This window comes from Lissotriton helveticus, chromosome 9, assembly GCF_964261635.1.
Source record: "Lissotriton helveticus chromosome 9, aLisHel1.1, whole genome shotgun sequence".
NCBI classification, from domain to species: Eukaryota; Metazoa; Chordata; class Amphibia; order Caudata; family Salamandridae; genus Lissotriton; species Lissotriton helveticus.
The window spans coordinates 220,464,577-220,488,167 of NC_136070.1; the positions used below are offsets into that span (position 1 = coordinate 220,464,577).

At 42.1% G+C, this 23,591-nt stretch overlaps 1 long non-coding RNA gene across 1 annotated transcript in view; it reads right to left on the minus strand.

Annotated features, from left to right (window-relative positions):
* Positions 1-23,591, minus strand: part of LOC144782696 (uncharacterized) — a 41,048-nt gene that overhangs the window by 7,239 nt on the left and 10,218 nt on the right. The window contains exon 3 of the long non-coding RNA XR_013601211.1: positions 10,807-10,874. This is a non-coding gene — a long non-coding RNA (uncharacterized LOC144782696). The remainder of the gene's footprint in view (positions 1-10,806; positions 10,875-23,591) is intronic.

The window sequence follows — 23,591 nt, forward strand, 5'->3', positions numbered from 1 at the left end:
GAAGGTGTTTAAGATTACAAATTTGAATACAAGTTATTACATGATGGATTTATTTGATCACTTTTTCTATCCTCTCTAAATAACATTTGATTATATGTTAATTTATTGTTTCTAACATTTAGATCGTTAACAAATAAAAAGGGTATATCTTAAATGAAATTACATTAAATTAGCGTATATGAAGACTTAGAAGGGTACCTATTTTAACTACACTGTTAAGACTGTTTGCCTCAATTGATATTTCAGCATCACTTACGATGCACATTTTACCACTAAAGTGTCTTAAGAAATGGAAGCATCCTGATAATTTGTTTTATATTTAGGTAATCTTGAGTTTTACAGCCAACCACGTAAGAGTAGGGCCTGATTCACAGAGGTAAACTTTTGTGTAAGCTTACAATTCTTTGCTATTCACAAAGGAATTTACGAGAAGTATCTTTACAAGTGCAGAGTCTCTGCACATATAAAGACCTATTTTGTCATGTTTGGCGACTCTGCACTCTAAAGATGCTACTCATAAATCCCTTTGTGAATAGCAAATAATTGTTTACGTTTACCTTTGTGAATCAGGCCCGCAAATAACCACCTATCAGGTGATCCAATTCACATTTTATGGGGCTTATTACAATTGTCAAATGTAAAAACATGGGTCCTTATAAAATGTTTATTAATGTATCTACCATCAGCAAATTTTCAAGTCATAGCGGTTGTATGACGATCCATTGTGTAGTTTTATTTTGCGCACGTTTACAGCGCGTCATTTACATCGCAAGGGCGCTTACATCGCCTTTGTTTGCATCGCACGTTGTTGCGACGCTAATGCGGCCATATAATTGGATAGCGTGTCACATCGCGCGACATGACAACGCAATGTTTGTGCCAGGTTTAAAATCTTTATAGCCAATGAGTGATGGGGGGGGGGGTAGATATCGTATTGCCCACCCTCTCTGCAGCCATTTGTGTTCCTGTTGTGGATGTGAGCAGCCGTGACCCTTTTAAAATCGGTAAGTGATTAAATATTTTGTATTTGTGTAATTTATTGTTTTTCGTCTCCCACGGCCTAAGGTATAGCTATTAAATACTTGGCAGGATGAGGAATGGATCAGACTACCCCAATCACTGGCAGCGATCACCCCTACAACCCTACAGGATTGTCTGCACGGATCTAATAAAACGGTTTCTAGGACCTGGTGACCGGCAGATTAGGGCACAATGAAATGCTACCTTGTTGGTAAATTTAAAAAGGAACATCAGGGCTTCTCCCTCTAACTGATTGTTGACTAAAAACGTGCCTTTTAAATCGTTGCGATAGGCAAATGCAATCCCACCACCCCATTGCCCGTCTTTATCTACGGTTGTTTGACGATCCTTCGTGTAGTTTTAACATGTTTCAACTCTCTTGATTGTCGAGAATAACTGGTGCCTCCAATCCAGCCTCTTTCTTTTCCGTCATTACGGACATGTGCCCTGCTTGTAGGCACTGTTTCAGCAAGGTGCAGACAAACAGCTGGACCCGATTTGAGCTGATTTATTATACCTATATCAGCAGCACACCAGCAAACACTAACAACTGTTTTCAAATACACATTATGTGAAGAGATGCTGCATGCATTTCTGATCGCCTTTAGACCCGAAAGGCATGAAAAATGGGTGCTTCTCTGTGTGTTCCGCACTCTGAACAATCAGCAGTTGGTGCTATGAGCATTACCTAATTATCCCATTCTTAATGGTGGTGTATCATGAAGCGCGTTTGTTTTCAGTGCGTGTCTTTTGTGTTGGGGTAAAGTCATGGGGAGGTTCGTGTTCGGTAGTTTGCAGAGAGCCTGGTTCGTTTTCTAAAGCACACATTGCTTTTCTCACGTTGAGAGTATATATAGGAATGTGAACTGAAAACATGTAACTTTGTATTCGAAGCCTGCTAAACATCCACCTCCCAAGTAGACAAATACTTGTCTCTTTGCAGTTGGAGCTTTATTGTACTGGCGACATTAATGTCCCTCCCCCAGAGCAGTGACTGGCCACTAGCCAGAGTGGTGAAAATGAAAACTGTGTGCCTTTTTTGTGTGTTTTGTCATCTCTCCAGCTAATACATGAATTTCTTCATGTTAGTTAAAGCATCAACAAGCTTCATTTGGACTGACAGCATGTGTTAGTTCAAGAGGCCCTGGGTGTTTAGAGCTCTGACATCACAGAACAAGGGGCTCGATAGGTGCAGACGTCTGTGGTCACTCTTGTCCTTAATCTATTGCTATCCTCCCACAATCGACCCACCTGTTCTCCACTTGTCCTCAGAGGACCTTTCCCTGTCTCATGAGAGCCACATTGACATTTATAAAATAATCTCATTGCTGTTACAATCTCTTACCAGAAAATATTACCAGAAGGTGGCATGATGCCCTTTTCAAATATTAGACACTTTTTTCTATCATATATTACCAAATCAACCTCTGTGATCGGTTGATTTGGCAGTCCCAGGATTTAATGTAATAATAACTGCGTCAGCCCCGTGCCTGAGGTGCATCACCAGAGCTGTGTGAATAATAACTGAGTCAGCCCCGTGCCTGAGGTGCATCATCAGAGCTGTGTGGATGGATGCTTGATTGATGCGTGATGGATGGGTTGGTGGATGGGTGGATGGATTGAATAAATTGCTGATGGATTGGCTGGATACACTAAGTTTGACTAATATCAATCTTGTCTCTTAAAATAGGCCTTCACCATCGTGAAGCTTTGTGTGCATATCCAACCACAAACAACTAAGGCATTCAAAGTTTACAACAACGATATAGGTACCTTAATGGGATTTCCGAATGACTTATGAAACAAATTGTTGCTGGGTGCGTGGTGGATGGATGCGTGATGGATGGGTTGGTGGATGGATGGATTGGTGGATGGGTTGGTGGGAGGATGGGTTGGTGGATTGAATAAATTGATGGATTGGCTGGATGTACCCTAAGTTTGACTAATATCAATTTTGTCTCTTCGAATAGGCCGTCACCATCGTGAAGCTTTGAGTGGATATCCAACCACAAACAACAAAGGCATTCAAAATTTACAACAACAATATAGGTACATTAACGGGATTTCCGAATGACTATTGCGAAACAAAAATTGTTGCTGGGTGCGTGATGGATGGGTGGATGGATGCGTTGGTGGAAGGATGGGTTGGTGGGTGGATGGGTGGATGGATTGAATAAATTGCTGATGGATTGGCTGGATACACTAAGTTTGACTAATATCAATTTTGTCTCTTAAAATAGGCCGTCACCATCGTGAAGCTTTGTGTGGATATCCAACCACAAACAACAAAGGCATTCAAAGTTTACAACGATATAGGTACCTTAATGGGATTTCCGAATGACTATTACGAAACAAAAATTGTTGCCGGGTGTGTGATGGATGGGTTGGTGGATGGATGGGTTGATGGATGGGTTGGTGAATGGATGGGTTGGTGGATGGGTCAGTGCTTGGATGTGACTTCCGAATGACTATTACGCCACAAAAACTGTGGATGGAAGCAATGTGTTAAAATGTGTAGTTGGAAAACCTAAGTAAGAATGCCACCGCAAACCTAATATTTTTATTTGCTGTTACAGAGTTGGAAAGCTAACGGAGGTGCAAGGCAAGCAAAGATTTTGGTTTTCTACGCTAAGTGCAGCAGAGTAGCACAAAAGGTAAACAAGCATTTGCAATGCAATACGTCTCGCATTAGTAAAGTTTGATTTATTTGTCCTGTACATGACTAATTTTTTATTTATGTGTTTTGTTTGGATATTGTGAAATTAATAGCTTTGTCATTAACAATGGTAATACTTGCATTTTTGGGCAATGTGACACCTATAGCATTTTCAATGCAACATGTTTGGATTGACGTGACTTTGAAGCATTGATTTAACAAATTCCATGTTTTTATAATAAAATAATACTTTTCTAAATAAAAGTTATTGTAATTTATAATGGCAATAGCTTAAACTTTAGTAACTAATTGTGGGGAGATCATTTTATTTTATCGAGACTAAAATATCAGAACAGAAGTGAAATTTCGAATTCTTTTGCGGACATTTGTAATAAAGCTTGAAACATTGAGGGAACATATCTGAACCAGTTGTTGAATGTTTGTACAGGAGCAGAGGTTGAGGGAGGGGACTGTTGCGTGAGTTGGAGGGGCGTCAGGCACGGGCCTTTCATCCTTCTGGGGCAGATTGTAATGGTGGTTTTAAAATGATTTTTTTGTTGTCTTCCTACAGCAAATGTCTCTTATTTTTAAAATGCATGTTTTTTTCTACAGCAAATGTCTGATCCAAAGATGGCGCAATATAGCAAGTCAAGCAGAGGAAACCGCCTACTCAAACACAGCGGTTATATATATTGCAAGGAGATAAATTCTGAGCCACGGGGTCATTGGAAGTGTGTCCAATATTACTCAAGGCATTGCAGAGGACGAGCGGTTACTTTTTTTTTTTTTGCAGAGTTTTATATAGCGCGAACTAGAACCGAACTGAATCAGTTATCAGAGCGCTTTACATAGCACCAGTTACGTTACATGAGGACACACTTTCATTTTTTTAGGCACGGGGAGATTAAGTGATTTGCCCAGAATCACAGGGGGTTTTTGGCGTCGTTACCGAGACTCGAACCCACATCCCCAGGTCCGAGGACGAGCGCCTTAGCGGTTAGGCCAACCCGTCTCCCCACTTTGGGTGAGTCTGTTTTAAGAAGCACAGACCATAACCACACGGCCTCTGCAACTGCTATTGAAGTTAGAGAATCGATAAATGAAATGAAAGTGATTGCAGGCAACTCCAAAGACCCTTGTGGTGCCATTTTAAGGGAGGTATCACAATATATTACTGAACATGTGGCTAGAAGTATGCCTGCCATCCCCAACTTATGTAGAATGATCCAACGTAAGAAACACGCAAATCACCCAAAACGCGTGGCACCACAAACTATTGGGAATATTATGATTCCTGCTGAACTCGGTTACTGTTTCAAATGAACAGTTTATTATGTATGACAATGACAATTGTCATAAGCGCATTATAATATTTAGCACCCCCTGTAATCTTAACCGCTTGGAGAACAGTGATGTGTGGATGATGGATGAGACCTTAAAGCACGCCCACCCCTTCCACCCAAATCTATATCATTCACGGGTACGTTAACGACATTGTAGTTCCTTTAGTCTACAGTTTACTACCAGACAAACAATCCTCAACGTATACGGAGTTTCAGTCCTAAAATCGAAAATCCCAAACAAAAGTCTGAGAAAAGTAATCATGGACTTTGAATTACCCATGATAAGAAATTGTACATGGATACCCAAATACAAGGATGTTTTTACCACTTTTCTCAGGCTATTTGGCGCAAAATTCAAAAAACATCTTATTGAGGATTATGTGTCTGATAGTAAACTACAGTTTGAGCTTAAAAACTAGCTGGACTTTGCTTTGTTCCTCCTAATAGTGTAGACGAATACTTCACAGTTTGAGCTTAAAAAACTAGCTGGACTTTGCTTTGTTCCTCCTAATAGTGTAGACAAATACTACACATCGATTACAGAGTCTGATTACTTTATGGTAAATGAAGAAAAATTGGCACCATTTTTAAACTATTTTGAAGACACATGGATTGGGCATCTAAGCAGGTCGGGTTGCCGGAGGAAACCACGTTTTCTTGTGGACTGGTGGAACTGCTACTTCACCTGCTTAGAGGGAGGAGCAAAGACAAACAATGCCCTAGAGGGTTGACAACTCTTTAAACAAAAGTATTGGCAAACCGCACACAAAGTTCTACAGTTTTCTTGAGATTTTGCAAAAGGAGCAAAGTTACCAGGAATTGCGCATGTCAGTGTTTAGCAGGTAATCTACATCCACGTGTTTCCCACCGTTCAAAGGAAATGTCTGCCCGACTTGTGGCAGTATTAAAACTTTTCACATTGTCTGTGCCTTCTGACTACCTATCTTCCATCGCACATGTACTTAATTCTTTTGGTTAAAAAAGTTTGCCCTTGTCTATGTTGGATTTCATCATCTGAACTCTTACTGTTGTGTACCATAATCCTATCTGTAAATTGCACACCCTATCTTGTATGTTGGATTTCCTCATCTGAATTTATTGTTGTGAACCATAATCCTATCTGTAAAATCTACACCCTATCTAGTTGAAATTTTTTTATGGATATGTACCATCCTTAAATTATTAATGAATTGTGTCATTGTTTTTGGTAGTTATTTTTGTTTGATATAAATACCTAGTAATGTTTTTTGTATTTGATTTCAATGCAATGTAAAGAAATAAAAAATGTCCAGAGAAAATAAAAATGTCCAAATGTGTTTGTGTTTTTTTGTATGTGACATTACATATCACCTTCATTTATATTTTAGCACCCATCCATGCATCCATCCACCCATCCATGCATCCATCCATCCATCCATCCACCCGCCATCCGTTCACCCACCCTCCAGCCAGCACCCATCCATGCATCCATCCAGACACCCATCCATTCATCCACCATCCATTCATTCACCCACCCCCAGCCAGCCAGCACCCATCCATCCATGCATCCAACATCCATCCATCGACTCACCACACACCATCATCCACCCATACATCCATCCATGCATCCACCCAGATACCCATCCACTCACCACACACACATCATCCAACCATCCACCCTTCCATGCATCCACCATCCATCCACCCACTCACCACACACATCATCCACCCATCCATCCATCCATGCATCCACCATCCATCCACCCACCACACACATCATCCACCCATCCATACATCCATCCAGACACCCATCCATTCATCCGCCCGCCATCCATCCACCCACCCCCAGCCAGCACCCATCCATGCATCCATCCAGACACCCATCCATCCATCCATTCATCCACCCGCCATCCATCCATCCATCCAGCCACTGTGAATACATAAAAAGTTAATGTAGCGGTGCACTTGAGTCGTTGATAGAAGGTTTGTACCCTGGTTGACAGCACCAAAGACAGCAGAGCAAACCGTCATACCACATCCTCTCACGGTCCTCGCTGGTTCTTTAATCTTGGCTATATTGACAGTCAGCAAGCAAAAGGCCTTCAATTTTAACATCCCCCCCAATATATTCAAGGTTCTTTATGCAAGAAAAAAGCCTGCAATCTAATTAATTGCTGGCACATCCTTGACACATCAGAATTGCTGGCACATCCTCCCTATTCCGTCCATCCTCCAATGATAATTGCTGGCACATCCTAATTGCTGCTCTCGCTTAGTAAAATAGCTGGCACATCCAATCTTTCCTGGTACATCCTAATTGCTGCTCCCATCAGGTAACATCGCATGCGTTGTACTTGCATGCGATGTTAACGGCATCGCGTAGTAAAAGCCTGCGATCTGAAGGATGATGCGATGTGTATTAACATCGCTGTAATTGGTGTTTCCCAGCTAGGAGTGTCCTGGTGGTGCATGGTGCACATTAGTAACTCATCAATTCTTAAAGAGGGAGTGGGCATTCACAGTTTTTGTACGAGTTTCTTTTGCGATTGAGACCTCTTTGGGGCATACATTTCACATGGTGTAAATGAATGACCGAATGGAAGACAGCTAACAATATCCCTGTACATAAATGCTGGACTTGGCTCTTCTTTTTTTACAGTGCTGCTGCTAATGTTGCACTGAAACGCTCCAAGATGATTCATAATGTGCGGTGGGGTAATGCAAAACGATTGACCCCCCTTTAGAATATGAACAGGGGATCCCGAGCCTCCCGTATCTCAAAGATGGTCATTGGCCTTGGGCTGAATGCAGCCCCCTGAAGAGTTGGGGACCCCCCTGCACCACAGGGGCTTTAGTAGCCTGTGTTACGCCCCTAATAAGGTTGCAATCTGGAATAAACGTGACCTTTACTTACAAAAGAAAACAAGCAATAGCAAAGTGAACCGGCCGGTCTTTAAAGTGCCAGTGCATGTACATACAAGCATTCACAATTGTTCTTTATATGTGTTGCATGCACAAAAGCTATTTATCACACTAAAGTCTGCAAGGAGGATTGCTTTCAGTATAGAATGCATATAAACTATCCCGAAGTGAATGTGAAAAACACTGCGGTCATTTAGTGCAGTTTTCAGAAATAAAACAGTCCCTCATGCATTGCAATGGGAGCACTTCTTGGTAGGCTGAATGAAGGACTGATGGCCAATACCATAAGGAGAGAGAGTTATACCAACCTTGGGTAGAGCCAAAGCCCCACTCAATGTACATGTTTAAAAAAACGGTACCAATATATCTTGCAGACAGCTGCACTGTCAAGCCTCGCCTAAAATGCACATTGGCTCCTGTAATACTTACAATCATTTGATCCATCCCAATGTTCTGATTTGTTAAATAAAACTTCCAGAACTGCCAGCCTCAGCCAAAGCAGAGTTGTTAGTCTGATCTTGGTTCAGTTTGAAGTCTGTCCTAATCTTGCAGTTCTATGCATGCCAGGCTCTAGTTGGTTAGAGCAATTCTTAATATGTGCGCAATCGGTGATAAACCTCTGGGACTCCAGATATGCACATCCAGTGTTTGTTTACATGTTGTTTTGCGCATCCCCCTGGTTTCGTTTAAGAATTTTCATGGCACAAGACGTGTATGTTTATATATAACTTTAGATTCATCCCACGTTTATCTTGATCTAAGGCCCATCTCATGGAAATTTGCAAAGATAACTCAGATGTACATCAAAAGAATGTCGTCTTTTTTTTCTGTTTTCAAGTAAAATACTTTGTCAGTGTTTCCTGTTTAAAATGCTTTATTAAGAGAGTAAGACAACCTAAAATCAGTAAATAATCCATAATAGCAGGAAACCATAACAGCAAGGAGAATAATGCGAAACAGTGATAAAAAAGGATCCCTATGGAATAAAACCATACTTAATACAAATGCATTTTAAAGAATTTTTTGATAAGGGAGAGAAAAGAAAGGAAGAGGAGAAGAGAGAGAGGGAAAAGGAAAGGAAAGAAAGGAGGAGAATAATAATAACAGATGAACAATTTAACATTTTAAATAAAGTATAAACTTATGGTAACTTCCTAGATAAAAAGTTTGTCAATGGTAACCATAGTAAGTCTCTCTTAATCAACAAGGGAGTTGAGGTAGCGGAAGCTCTATCCATTCTATGATGATGGCAAAGTAAGTTCCACCATGCTAAAAAGGAAACATTTGATGAATCTTTCCAATTAGAAGTGATAATCTGAAAGGTAATAGCAATTATAGGTTGACAAAATTACCAAATTCCTTGTAACTATCAAAAACAGGGGAAAAATGTCCTAAGAACACATGTTCAATGTGAAAGGGAATATCCGACATAAGAATATCATTAAGCTTAGACCAAACTTTAAACCAAAGGTGAACAATTGGGGTGCAGTGGAAGAACATGTGAAAAAGATCAGCATGCAAATGGGAGCATGACCAACAAATTTGAATTTATGAAGGATACTGGGGGTGAAAAATAATCTATTATAAAAGAAGTATAGGGATTGTGTCGTGCTGGCCGAGCGAGAGGTGCTGTGAATCCAGGACCATAAAGTGTCCCAAGTGTACAAAGGGAGATCAATGCAGAGGTCCTTTTCCCAGAGGAGTTCTAAAGGGGATGTGGTTCTAAGTGTGGGTGAATGGGCAATCAATTTATAAATAGTAGCTGCTTTAAATTGGGAAGATAAATCGATAGTAGTTGGGGGGAGAAGGGGGGGGTCAGAGGGAGTGGATGGAAGAGTAGTAGGGGAATAATATTTAGTGAGGAGATCTGTGTGTACAATATTTAGTGAGGAGATCTGTGAGTAACGTGATGAGATAGTACAGAGATTGAAGTTCAGAAAAAGATAAGGTGTCTCCCTTAAGCAACTGATGAGTAATGATTCCTTTGTCAATCCACACCTTCCAAAAGAGGTCGCGATTATTGATCTTAAGGTTTTTATTGTACCAAAGAGGGATATCCAAAGATCGAGAGGTGAGAGAGAAATGAGCTGAGAAGTAAAATACTTTTGACTATAAAAAATACTTAGTTGGAGATTGTGCTTTGGACACTCCAACAGCTAACATTATCCTGCCAGTTGATAATCATATTTTTTTCATAATAAGACAGAAGACACAATGGAGAAAGTGTAGATTAGGATAATGCAAATCGAATTTGTCCATGGTGAAGAAGTGATTCTGCCAACCCTGAGCAATCTTCATATTTCGTATAACTTGGATATTGTGTACTTTTTCCTTGATGGTCAATTAATGCATTTTCTACTTTGCAACTAGTTATTAATTCATGAAGAAAGATTTGTGAATAGAATTGATGCTTTGGTGCAGTAAATATCCTTCCACTGCCATTTGTGTTTTAAAAAATAATCATAAACCTGCTTCTGTATTCATGCCCATCACAGTGAAGCATACCACCACAATGTGAAATGTTCATTTTCTGTGACCTGTTCTTGTATGAATGGTTTGGGAAAATGGAATTTTAAAACCCTGCATTTTGTAGTAGTATGGACAGTTATCAGCTGTTCATAAAACATATGGGTGCTTTTCTCTCTTTGTGGCAGTCTAGATTATACTATGCAGACACACATTTACTCAAACCAACAATACTATCATGCAGTTACTCTGTCTAGACTTTTCACAGTTCTACCAAAATAAACTACGAATTCATGTTTCAAATGGAAGAGCTTTGAAATTAAACAATTTTATGAGTAGATATTGATCCTGGAACAACTTTTAAAAGACCTGTATAAAATGCAAGAATAAAACACTGTCATTGTCAGAAATGCTACTTACATTCTTGGAGGTACGAGTATTCTCTGAGAATTTTCCAAACCAGGCGCTCTTTATATAGGATTTTCCTTCTGAGGACGACAAATAAACTTTTCAGGTGAACTGAAGATACCATTCAGTGTTGCCACCCTTGCAGATAACACATACAAAAGTAGAAAGGGTCCAATCTACAAGCTAATCCAGAATTCCTTATGCACAGTCGGTTCATATCGATTTTCTTTAGAATTCAGAATGAGAAACTGCTTAAAATGTTGAACTTTGACAAATTGGAAAAGAAAATGATTACTGACAATAAGAATAAGGGTGGGAGCTTGTGTAAAGAACTTTGCCTTCCTTTAATCAAAGTGTACAAATTACCTCCTTAGCAAATTGTGAAGGGCTGGGCTGGGTTCCATTTGTGGTATTTAGGTGGCTTCTAGAAAACCTCAAGATTTGTTCATGTTTTGTAGCTGTGAAATGTGATCTGAACCTCCATTCAGAGTTATCCTCTGAGGTGTGACATAAGGTTAACAGAAGTTCGGACAGGCTCCTGTATTCATCCTGCTTGAGGTGTGGTGCAGAGTACCAAGTAATACTGGCCTTGGTTTGATAGCTCAATCTCATGATAGCTTTTTCACATGATTAAAACGCTGTTCCTTTGTACTTGACTCCTGTTACTTCAACCACCATGACCTCACCCACCTCCACTTAAACTGACCTTTTACTATGATTGACCATCTTAGCCCAAACTAGCTGAAACTTGGTTCAGAATAGAAATGTCTCCACGTCGAAGTGAAGGTCAGTCGAAGTATTAGGGTGTACTCAGAATGGTCAGGGTAATTGTCTACCAAGTGAGTGGGCAACGTAATGCCAGATGCCTGATTAATACATTTTTGGATCAATTAGTTGAACCATTTTCTATAGAACTTTACCTCTTTCAACTTTTGCTCTATGCTGGTGGCAATAACCTTTTCATGAGCATTTGTGCCATTGGAAAGATAGTTGCAGATGTAATTTGAGTTCACAAATGCTTCATGTAGAATTAAAGGCTCACAAATAATAAAAAGGCAGCATTTAATCAATCGCCAGGGGTATTATACCTTCACAGTGAGGGAGCACAAGGGACCACTGCAACACATTCACAACAGCTCATTCACCACTACAACAAGGCAAGTTACAATGAGGTGAGTTACCACACATTTTTAATGCATTTTAGGGTGTAAGTGTAGGTGGGTGGCAGTGGCATAGCTAGCCTCATGGCCGCCCGTGGCGGTCCCCTCTGCGGGCACATTAAGGAGTGGGGTAGGGGTGCGTGTGATTGCCGCCACGAGATGGCAGGTAGAAGTGGGGGAGGCTGTGGCCCCTAAAACTCGTGCTGTCTGGGGCAGACCATTGCCCCCAAAACTCATGCCGCCTGGGGCGGACCGCCCAAACACCCCCCCTCCCTTATTACACCACTGGTGGGTAGGTGTTTGTCTGTGTTGTTTAGGGGTAGTGAGCAGTTTGAGATATTAAGAGATTTTTAGGGTTCAGGTGTGAGTAGTGCATAGGATTAAGAGGCGTTTATGTTTTTTGTATTGATGTGTAGAGTTTAGGGTTAGTAAGGGTTTAAGATTCAGGGGTTGGTGATGGATAGGGTAGTGAGGGATTTTTAGGCTCCAAGGATGGATAGTGTATAGTATTAGTAGTGTGTTTTTAGGTATCTGGCATATATAGTGTGTATAAGCAGTAAGGTATTTTTAGGTTTCTGGGATAGGTAGTGTATATGGATAGTAAGGTGTTTTTTTAGAGTTCATGGATGGGTAGAGTATTGAACTGGAATAGGGGATTTAGGGATCCGGGATAAATATTTAGGGGGTAGCATGTTTTCTTTTTTATTCAGGGAGGGGTTGTCCTAAAGGGTAGTAAGGAGCTTTTAGGTTTCAGGGGTGAGAGTAGTATATTGGTAGCAGTAAGGGTTTTGTTTCAGGTTTTAAGAATAGGTAGTGTGCATGGGTAGTAAGGTGTTTTTCATGTTTCAGGACGGTTAGTGTATAGGCACAGTAAGGGTTTTTAGGGTTCAGTAATGGGTAGATTATAGAGGAGTAAGGGGTATAAGAGTTAAAGGATGGATAGTAGTAGGGAATTTATGGTGGTATATATGATACTTATATTTGTGCTCATGTATGTGAATGAATGCATCAAAATGGTGTTACAATGTGTGGTTGTGGTATGTTTGGAAATGGTAAATACAATTGAATGTATGGTAATTGTAGCCATTGTCTTGGATGCTTTTAAGTGTAGTGCATGGTGTTGATGTGCGATGGAGTGATATATATTATCTCTAGGCTAAGCCTAGGGGCCTATGTGACTGTACTGGAAATTATTGCTGCCCTGCATAGGAGCCAGCGTATGGTACAGCCCAATAGCTCGAAGAAGTCAGTCTTCACAACTGTTTACACAAGCTTTGCATTTAAACATGCACATGGCATTCCTCACTTGATTGATGGGCATGAAGGCTGAGCTACATAAACTCAACAGATGTCAGAAAATAAGAATGAGTTTCTTTTTGCCTACATGTTGCATTTTGGTAAGAGTGTGACACTATTTAATTTCTTTCTGCCCGAGTCAGAGTTGTCTTGGGTAGCAGACACGAGTATTTCAACCATTGATCCGTGTATTAGATTACATAGGTTTTAACAGGGCCTGCTTAGGTATTCTGGACTTTTGTTCTATTGGTTTCATATTTTACACATAACAGGAGAGTATAACAGAGATGGCATGGTTGCTTTCATGATTAAAGCTAATGGTTTAAGATTTTAATGATTAACGTTTGCCCTAAATGTGAGCATTATGGGGCACATGCATCAAGTGTGCATTTTACGATTCCCAAATAGCGAATTGTAGCGATTCGATCTTTGGGAATCGCAAAATCCTATGTATGTGAGAATTTCAAAACAATTTGCGATTCCTTAACATTGCATAAGAGCAATTCGGAAATTGCGAATCGCGATTAGGTAATGTGACTCCATTCATTCCTATGGGCCTACAGGCCATTGGAATGAACGGTATTTATTTCACTTATTGAGATTACCAAATTTGTAACCGTAAATAGCGAATGCAAATCCTAAGGTCCCCCGAAGCACCCCACAAAAAATGGTAAGTGTGCACTTGTAAAGCACACACTTTTGCACTCTACGTGGCACGTTAAAAAAATGCATTTTTGTGCATTGTTCAAAGCATGAACATATCATCAACTTGAAGTTGATGGTAATTAGCGTTTCCCTAAATGCACAGTTCACATTTAGGAAAGGCTACATGCATCGACATTAGGGAATCGCAAATCGCGATTCCCTAAATGCATTCGCAATTTAGGTCACTACAAATAATTGTGAATAGCTAATTTGCAAAAGCCAAAACCTACATGCATAGGAAAAATCCTTTTTCCATTCGCAAACGGGCTGATTCTGCAAATCGGACCGTTTGCGAATGGGTAAAGGCTTGATGCATGTGCCCCATAATCTTACATTTCAGGACACATGAGCTTACCACATTGATGTACACCCTCAACTAACTTGTCTTCCACATGTGAAATGAGTTTTTAATGAGTTTCAACTGATACATGCATTTAAAGATATATAAGATACTGTGATTTCCAAAGTTCCCAAACCATGTGTTACATGGCAAAGTGTGCATTCTTGACACTATTTTGGAATTGCATTTTACAGTGAAACCTCAGATCTTTACTCACCACACTGATCACACACCTGACTCGAATGGCAAAATGCTCCTACTGTGTCCTAGATCCATCCGTGTTTGATACATCGCAAATGATTGGTTCTTGACTACAGACAGCTCTAGTTATATCTTATTGAAGACTTTAAAATACATACATTTACTGAGTGATAGGTCAGCCTCTTGCTCCTTATTGAATGGCTTACTTGTCTATCTCATTTCTCTGCTTCCTATATGATGGGCTTAACCACTTTTCTGTGTCTTGCCTCCGGGGGATTTCTTTTTTACTGAGTTCTGACTGGATGACTTGTGTCTTTCCACTGCTTGCATCCAGGGAACTACATTTTAGGTATGGACAACAGACAACTTTGACTGTCTCTTGGCCAGGTGTATTGTTCAGGTGTATTGTTTTCAACACAAATAGAGTGGCCTCTGCTTCAGCCTATTGATTGTTCCTTCACGTCTGTTGTCTTTCTCACTTCCCTGCTTTTGATTCAATAGCTTTCTTCCCTATTTTTGTGTATCTCGCCAAGGGGTACTTCATTCTCATGATTTTGAGTGAATGAGTAGCAGCCTACCACTGCTAATATTAGGGAACTATTTTTTTCTCTAAACCACAGGTTCTAGGGTCCCCCGGGACAGATGGTTAGCATAGTGCCCCCATGGGGAGGTGGTTGCGTTGTGTGCTTGTGTGGATTTGATTCGCAATGGGTGAGGAGACTGCTGGGCATGAAGGACTGGAGGGTGTTTTGGTGTGGAGTGGTCCCTTGCCCTCCACTGCCCCTCCTGCAGTGTCCTGGCTTCTCTCGGGGCAGGCAAGACCCCCCTCGGTGGACCAGTCATCCACTTGAGCTTTGTCCCCCATAGTTATGAAGGTTCCTTGGCCATGACTGGGAAGGTACTCTTAGACTGACTACTACACTGCTACCCCACTCGCTACTGGCACTTGATGAATGTCAGTATATAAAGGGAAACAGCATTTACAACAAGATTTTTACCTCATTAAGCCTTTACACCACACTTTTAGCGCAGATATTTTTACCACGAATATGCATTGAAAACGCATGCCAATACAACGCATTTAATGTAAGTCGGTGGGGTCACGGGTGTTCCCCCACAAATACATTGCTTCTAAATTTAAAACCAATGCGTGGTATTGGCATGCGTTTTAAATGCATTTTCTCTGTAAAAATATGCACGCTAAAAAACGTGTCTAAAAGGAATGCAAAGTAATTGCATGCGATGTACCGTCATACAACCTCCTTGTTGGCAGATGCATATGAAATTTGTGGAATTAAAAGCTATGCCCCAGCTACCTACAAAGGCATGACCTTGAAAGGGATGTGTAGGGGTGGACGATGGAGTGACCTCTTCTACTTATTAAGTGCAGAAGTACATATCTTGAAGAATGTCTAAGCCAGTCTGCTTTTCACACTGTAGTTTAATTAGTGCAGTGCTCCTTGCCCTCTCCTTCTCCCTCACTGAAATAAGGTCCATGAGGTAAATTGTTCTCTTTCGGGCCTTGGTAGGATGTGATTACATAGACCAATATCGGAGGGTTATTTAGCCCAGTGTGTTGTGTTCTGCATGCAGTGTCCCCCTGGGTGCTTGTGTGAAAAGGACTCAGCATTCATCTGGATGTCCATTACAAAGGTGTAAGATAGAATCATATTATCTTCTCATGGCTCTTTATAACAAATGTGCTCATCAAGTGGAGTCTTCCAATTGCAATACTCTATTCATGGTTCTGAGGGTAGTGTACTTGAACCTTCTCTAAATTGTGAATTGTCTACTAGTTATTGTTTCTCATACTGGCTGGCCAACAGTTGGACACTTTGGTTTCTCAGCCCTCACTGCAGACGAAGAAAGGTCCATCGGAGTACCAATGCCTCCACTTTGGAAGTTCTATCCTTCAGCCCTGCCAAGTGCCATCATCACGAGTCAGACCAATCAAAACGTTAGTCATTCCCGCATTCCTGCACTGGCACCACAGTGTCACTCAATTTTTAGAGCTCTTTTGATCTCTCCACCACTTGTTTGCATTGTTCTATTGATTTAGAAAACTAATTTCGGAGTTTGACAGCGTTTTATCCCGACTGGATAACCAGGGGTTAAGGAGAGGGCAGAGTTGTCATGGTTACCTGAGAAGCCTGTGATTGTGCTCTTGTTGAGATGGCCCGCCCATTCCCTCGGCAGAATTCATTGACAAATGCCACTATGAGCAGCACTACCTCAAAAGTAGGACACATGCTTCCAAGCCAGAGCTCACTTTAAAGCGATCGCTGATGCAAGACCATAACAGATAAACTAGCAGTGACTGCTCAAAGCACCACCTAGCTTTATGCACTCGCAAAGGAGTAGAGGTGGGTTTGCCAAAAACATAGCAGGAATAGCCAAGCTAAGAGACCGTGCACTGCACAAGCCGAAGATTCTGACATGTAAATCATGCAACCAACATCTGATAAAGTCTATTCAAAATTCAATAAAGTATATTCCTTTTAACATGCGGAAACACTTCACCTTAGTACAACTGATTAAATCACTAAACGTTCACTTAGAAGCATTTCTGACCCCAGCCTAGATAATTTTATTAGAAAACTAAGACGTACATCACATTTGAATGTCTTATACGTTATAATGCTGGGGACGGAGGTTCATCGAAAGAAAGCCTTTGCGAAGAATCACAAAATTTGAATAGGGGGATGTTGGGATTGATCTCAGGTTTTCAGGGTTCATATTGTTTAGCATCAGGGTTTGAAGCTGGTACCTCCCTCTCCAGGCCAGTCATATCCTCTCTACAGCACATAGCCGGACTGCTTCTTTTATGGCTGTGCTCCTCTGTCCCTCCTTTCACTTGTTCAAGACAGACCCTGCCCCAATCTATAGCCCTAGTCATGCATTCCACAGTTGTCCTCCTCACTTGTTCGTTCCAGGTGCCTTTAGTGCACTCTCTCAGTACTTGATATGTTGCGTCGAGACAGTACTGGAATGAGTGTGAAGCAGATCATGCACCTCTGAGTTTAACAACTCTTGTGACAGTACACCAAACCTGAGGTTGTACTTTACCCACCTTGGCCCAGATTTACTAAGGCTTTGCTCTAAGTTTTCACTACTCTTGTAATGCAAACCCAACACAAAGTGTTTCGCTGGGATTTACTATCCAACACAAATAAGGATTTGCGTTGGATAGTTTCCCAAGGTAATGCAAAGTTATGGTATGCGCTGCCTCGAAGTACCTTGTCCCAAGGAGGCACTTCATGGGTGGTACATGCATGTTCCAATGCAACCCCCAATGGGTTTTGACACAAATCTCCATCTACAAACATTAGTCGACAGATTTGTGCCAAAATATTATACCTCCATGAGGTAGGTGTAACAAGAAAAAAATGTTTTTCTCCTCGTTTTTTCTACTTTGCATGTGTGTTGCATTGTACAGTACACATACAGTAGAGGTAAAGTGTAATAGGCAATTTTTTGTAGTGGATGACTTCCATTCCAGGACATACTATTTTTTACATGAAGCACACACTCTTGTAATATAGAGCAAGGGAGTGTGCGCTAGCACATTTCAGCCTGAAGTTCAGCAGCGCAGGGAGATGGCAAAGTACTGACATTTCGTAGGTATGACACTTTTCTGCGAAGCAGTACAGAAACTTTAGTTGCTGTGCTGCATTGCATGAATTTTTAAGTCTGGGCCCTTGAGCACCTGGACGCCTAGTAACATGACAAATATTTGCCTGGCCCTCCTTACTATACTTTAACCCAATAGCTGCAATAATGACTTTGCAGAAGCGCTTTTGACCTGGCACAGCTATTTCAAGGCAGTTTCTAGAATTTGTCTCTGTGCTGTTCAGGTACCTTTTGATATTTATCTAACTTCATGGATTTCACTACTTGGTATAAAGTGCCTATTGAAGTGTTACACATAGGCAATGGAATTTCACGAAGTTAGGAGATTTTAAAATTGCAAATTTATTTCAGTGTAAAAAACATTATATATTTTTCCAATCAAACGTTATCTATAAAATCAAACGTTATCACCTATCAAGTGTGATAAGGTAACTCCATTTTAGTCAATAAGAGAGATCTTAGAGTAGTGAATAACAATTTTAGGATTTTTTTTAACTACCAGGACATGTGAAAATTAAACCCACATCTCCTACCATTTAAATACAAGGCATCCTGCCCTATGAGCCTTTAGGGCCTACCTTAGGGGTGACTTGTCTTAAAAAGGAAGGTTGCCAAGTCGAAATTGAAGTTTAACACCGCATCACAGGCTGCTGTGGCAGGTCTGCAACATTTTAAAACGCTACTTTAGTGAGTGGAACAATAAGTGTTGCAGGCCCACCAGTGACATTTAATTTACAGGCCCTAGGTAAACGCAGTATCATTTACTAGGGAGGTACAAGTAAATTAAATGTGCCAATTAGGTGCAGGCCAATTTTCCCATGTTTGAAGGGTGGACCACAAGCACCTTAGCCCTGGTTAGCATTACTAAAGCCAATAAAAACAGGTTCAGCAGCAGAAGGCAACAATATGTGTGAGACTCCGCAGAAACGGCCTAGGTCCAACATTCCTCCCCCTCGACAAAAGCTAGGGTAGACTAATCAATACCTTTATGACATCCCTATTTTAGGCGATAGAGCATGCACAATAGCCCTCTTTTGCAGAGGCACTTATCAGTTCTATGTCCATCCAAGCCTAACTGTATCCCCATTGGCGAAATCCTCTGGGGTCACTACACTGGCCCATTGGTAACCTTTTTCCCAACTGTGGAGCACATCAGCTAAGCTCCTAACCGTAACTTGCTCACTGATGCATCCCAGTAGGTTAGGCGCACTACTTCCACTCTTCTTTCAGTCTTCTTCTCACCAGTCCTGGGTTGGTATACTGAGACTGGCCTCCTAACCAATGCCTCTACCTTGGGGCTGAACATATGGCTGGAAAGCCAGGACTTCCCATGGTAAAGAGCTATTGTACCATCTGTTCCATCCTGGCATCTTCCTGAATCCGCTTTCCTGTTCTCCGTCTCTGTAACAGCACAAGCAATACTTCCAGGTAAGAAGTCACCTCACCAGGGTCAATCCAGGGCTGCTCTTCAGTTAGTGCTGTAACCACTGGTCCACTGGTTCTCCCACTGTGAACTGTGTCCATCTCCTGCACCTCCATCTGGGCCTTCATACTCTTTTAGGATGAGTACCCCCAGAAGGCAGAGCTTTCAGGGAACCTCAAAAGGCCACCCTTCCCAGCTCTGCAAACTCTGGTGGTAGCTCATTTGCCAGAATGCAGCCAATGGGCATCTGGGGACTAACTATAACCTTTATCAGAGTCCCTTCCCCACCTCAATCCAGGGGCACCAGAGCCATAGGGTGGACAAAGTCAGACGTATGCACCTGCCCAGTGTACTGATCTGTGGGAACCAACCTTTCCACCCCCATCGTCTGGATGGCACCAGTATCCCTAAGAGCAGTGACAGGAATCCCACTCACTGTAATCTGATGAAAGTGATGCCTTCAACCCATAGGGATCACAAACCTCCCCTCTGAGTTAATCTCCAAACTAAAGGAAATTAGGGCATTACTTCCCCCTAAGGCACAATTGCTCACACCTGTAGAGTTCCCACAAATGGGTGGTGTCTTGAGATAGTGACTACCCCAGCTTGTGTCCTAACTAGGAACATTTGTGCTGGAAATGGGGTGTCATGAGCCCACCAGAACCTCCTCCTTGGTTCTCAGAAAGAGCAAGGGAACCCTACCCCCACTTTATTCTGAGACTTGTCTGGGTCACTTTGGATCTACCCCTCACTGTGCTGGGGAGAACCTAAACTACCCTTCTTGTGGTCACTCCCAGGTACCTTCTTGTGAACCCTAGTGCTGAGCCAGCAGCCCATCTCCTTGGCAAGCTCTCCCAAGTCAGTGAGCTTGCAATCCACTAGGTGTTGGTGCAGCTCTGGAAAATAACTACTGAACATGTGCTTTCCATCATCTAAACTATACAGCCCATTGTAATCCCTCACTTCACTGCCCTTTCCCCAACCATTCAAGTGCCTTGCAAAAGTATTCCACATAAATGTACCCAGGACTGGATGGACAGTTTCTAACTATAGTTTCAGCTTGTATTTACGGGTGAGGCCATACTTCCTGACAAGTGCCTCCTTCATGATTGGATACCTCATCCTATCCCCCTTCCTTAGGGCCAGTAGTGGATCCTTCCCTTTAGTGAGCATGTGTCCAGATACTGGCTCTCCAATCTTTGAGGGACCCTGTGCATCTCAGGCAACCTCATGAGCCTTGAACTTCTCGTCTGTCATCCCCACAACAAAATTAGGTGCCAGATACTTCGGGATGTGGACTCTCCTATCTCCACTGGACACTAATATCGCTGCCACTATTGCTGCTGCATACTGTAAACTGTTTTGTCTTTAGGACAAGCTCTTTCTGCCTTCTCAAGAGCCAGCAGAATGTTATGCTCTTGTAGAACAAGTTTCTTTTCCTCCATGTCTGTCAGCCTCAGCCTTTCTAAATCCAGTGGCCCCTCCTCTCTCCACTGGGGCCATGGTCAGGGGGTGTTCTCCCTCTCTCCTCACTCCCCTCCTCCTGCTTCTCCATTGCCTCATCTGCCTCCTGAGTTGTAGGTTGTAACTCATAGGCTTCCTTCCAGATCCCATATCAGCCAGTAGTGGAGTTTGAAAATGCCATTTCGACCAGGGAAAATAAGCCTTTTGCCAGGCCTAAACCTTCCTTTTTAATACTCATAAATCACACGTAAGGTAGGCCCTAAGGGCCAACAGGGAAGGGTGCATTATATTTAAAAAGAAGCACGTGTGGCTAAGTTTTACATGTCCTGGCAGTGAAAAAATCTTAGTTTTTCACTGTTGTAAGGCCAATCTCTCCCATTGACTATTGCTGGGTTACCTTATTATGTTTAATAGGGTAGGAATCCCTCAAATAAATTGTGATTTACACTCCTGTTGAGGTATAGTTGGATTTGAGGTCACAATTCTGAAAATGCCACTGTTAGAAAGTTGGCTTTTTCTTCTCCTAACAATTTGTTCCTTCTGCCAGGATCCCGGGCCACATAGCTGTGAATGTCTCTGCTGTTGGGGTTTGTGTATTCCTCCCAGACAGTGACACAAAAAGGGACTAGATGTGGGCAGTATGGGCAATCCTGCCAGGATGGCTGGGGGCAGACGTGTGACCTGCCCAGGTTACACTTCAAAGAGCTTGCCTCCAGCACACGCAAAGGAACCCGACTAGTCATTTGTCACACCAAATTTCTCGGAGTCGTGTCAGGGGAAGAGAAGAATTTTCCAGAACCAGAAATGAAATAGGGGTAGTATAAGGAAATCCATCACTTCAAAGGCTTGCAGCAGGCATAAATATTGGACATTCAAAACAGCATGGGAACAGCTAAACCATACAAACACTGAAAGAGTTTGTGATGCACCTCCTCTAAGTAAAGACACGAGTCCTTACGTTGAATCCCTCCTACGTTTGTACAAAATCAATGAGCCTTATGCTCTCAAGGTGTGCAACACCACTGCCCCTGCTGTTCCTAAGGGGCGGTTAGCATAAACAACATACAATTAGCCAACTGTAGGTTGCACCACCCAATCCCAATGTCCATAAATAAATAACTTTTCGAATGTCCGTCCAGTGTTAATATTCAGAATACTTTATTCTTCTTTCTATTTGAGTAATGTACACCAAACAGCCAACGAGTTTCGTTCTATTTTTCTATTAGAAGAACTTCATTAGGGCTGTAAAAAACATTTAAAAACAAATATATAATACAACTCAGTACATATAAATAGATACACATACATCTGACAAAATACAAAGACAGGAGACCATTCCTTTAAAAATAATCAGCACTAGTATCTTTGTTCGTGTGAATCTTCCTGATCTGAACAAATTCCCACTTATGAGTCATAAGTCATCCGATATAGAATCAGTTAGATCTGGGGGTCTGCAGTTGGCAGAGGTGGGTACCAATGTCCAAATAGGGACCCTTGCTTCTAGTCAGGGTAAGGGGGATACACTCTTTAGATAACCCCTGCTCACCCCCTTGGTAGCTTGGCACAAGCAGACAGGTTTTTAAAAGGCAATGTGTAAAGTATTTGTACCAACACTCACAGTAACACAGTGAAAACCACAAATGGACTCCACACCAGTTCAGAAAAATAGGTATTGTTATCTAAACTACACAAGACCAAAATGACAAAAGTCCTACATACACGGCTCCAAAATAAGTCTTAAAAAGAGTTCTAGGGTTTGCGGCAAAATAATCCCCAGTAGCAACAGTTTGAGCCCGAAGTACCTGTAAATGCGGCAAAAGTTCCTAGAGGAAACTGCAGCGTTGAAAAACAAGCGATTCGTCACTTCTGAGACCCTGGGGAGGCGATGCGACAACCCCACTGCACTCAGTGGGCATGTTGCAACAACTCCTGTCTGTATGGGGAGCGATGCGATACCTTGTATGGATTCCGGGGAGCATCCCGAGGCAAGATGGCGGCGACATGCTAGGTCGCTGTTAGCAGCTTACTGACCAGCTCCAAGGACCATGCTGGCGAAAGGACGGGAATGATTCCGCGACCTCATGCTGCAGTACTAATGTGAAGCGACATAACTAAAAAAGCGTCTTGATACTCCCCGACTCTAAAAAACACTAACTTTCTAGGGAAAGATAAAAGAAAGGTATGCCGGCGGTGGCAGCGGTAGAGGAAGCAACCAGCCCCGAAAGGAAAACTGCTGAGAGCACAGCTCTCACTCTTTGCCTCCCTCATCGGCATAACGGTATTGCGGCTCCTGAACGGCATCCGCTCACCTGAAACTGCTCACATCAATCAGCAGCGCGAAGGCACTCTGAACGGCACTCTCTCCGCAGCAATGGCTCCGAAGAACGTAGCCGCCGCTGCAAAAAACTCGAGCCGCGAAACAGGCTCTTCGTGATCGGGAGATCATGCTTAAGCGTGGAGCAGCTGGTAGCGGGAATACGGGGAGCAATGCGGTAGAGGGACCGGAGGAGCTGACACCAACTTCAAAGTCATCGAGGAAACCCAACACTCCAGCACCCTCCGTAGTTGAAATGCTACG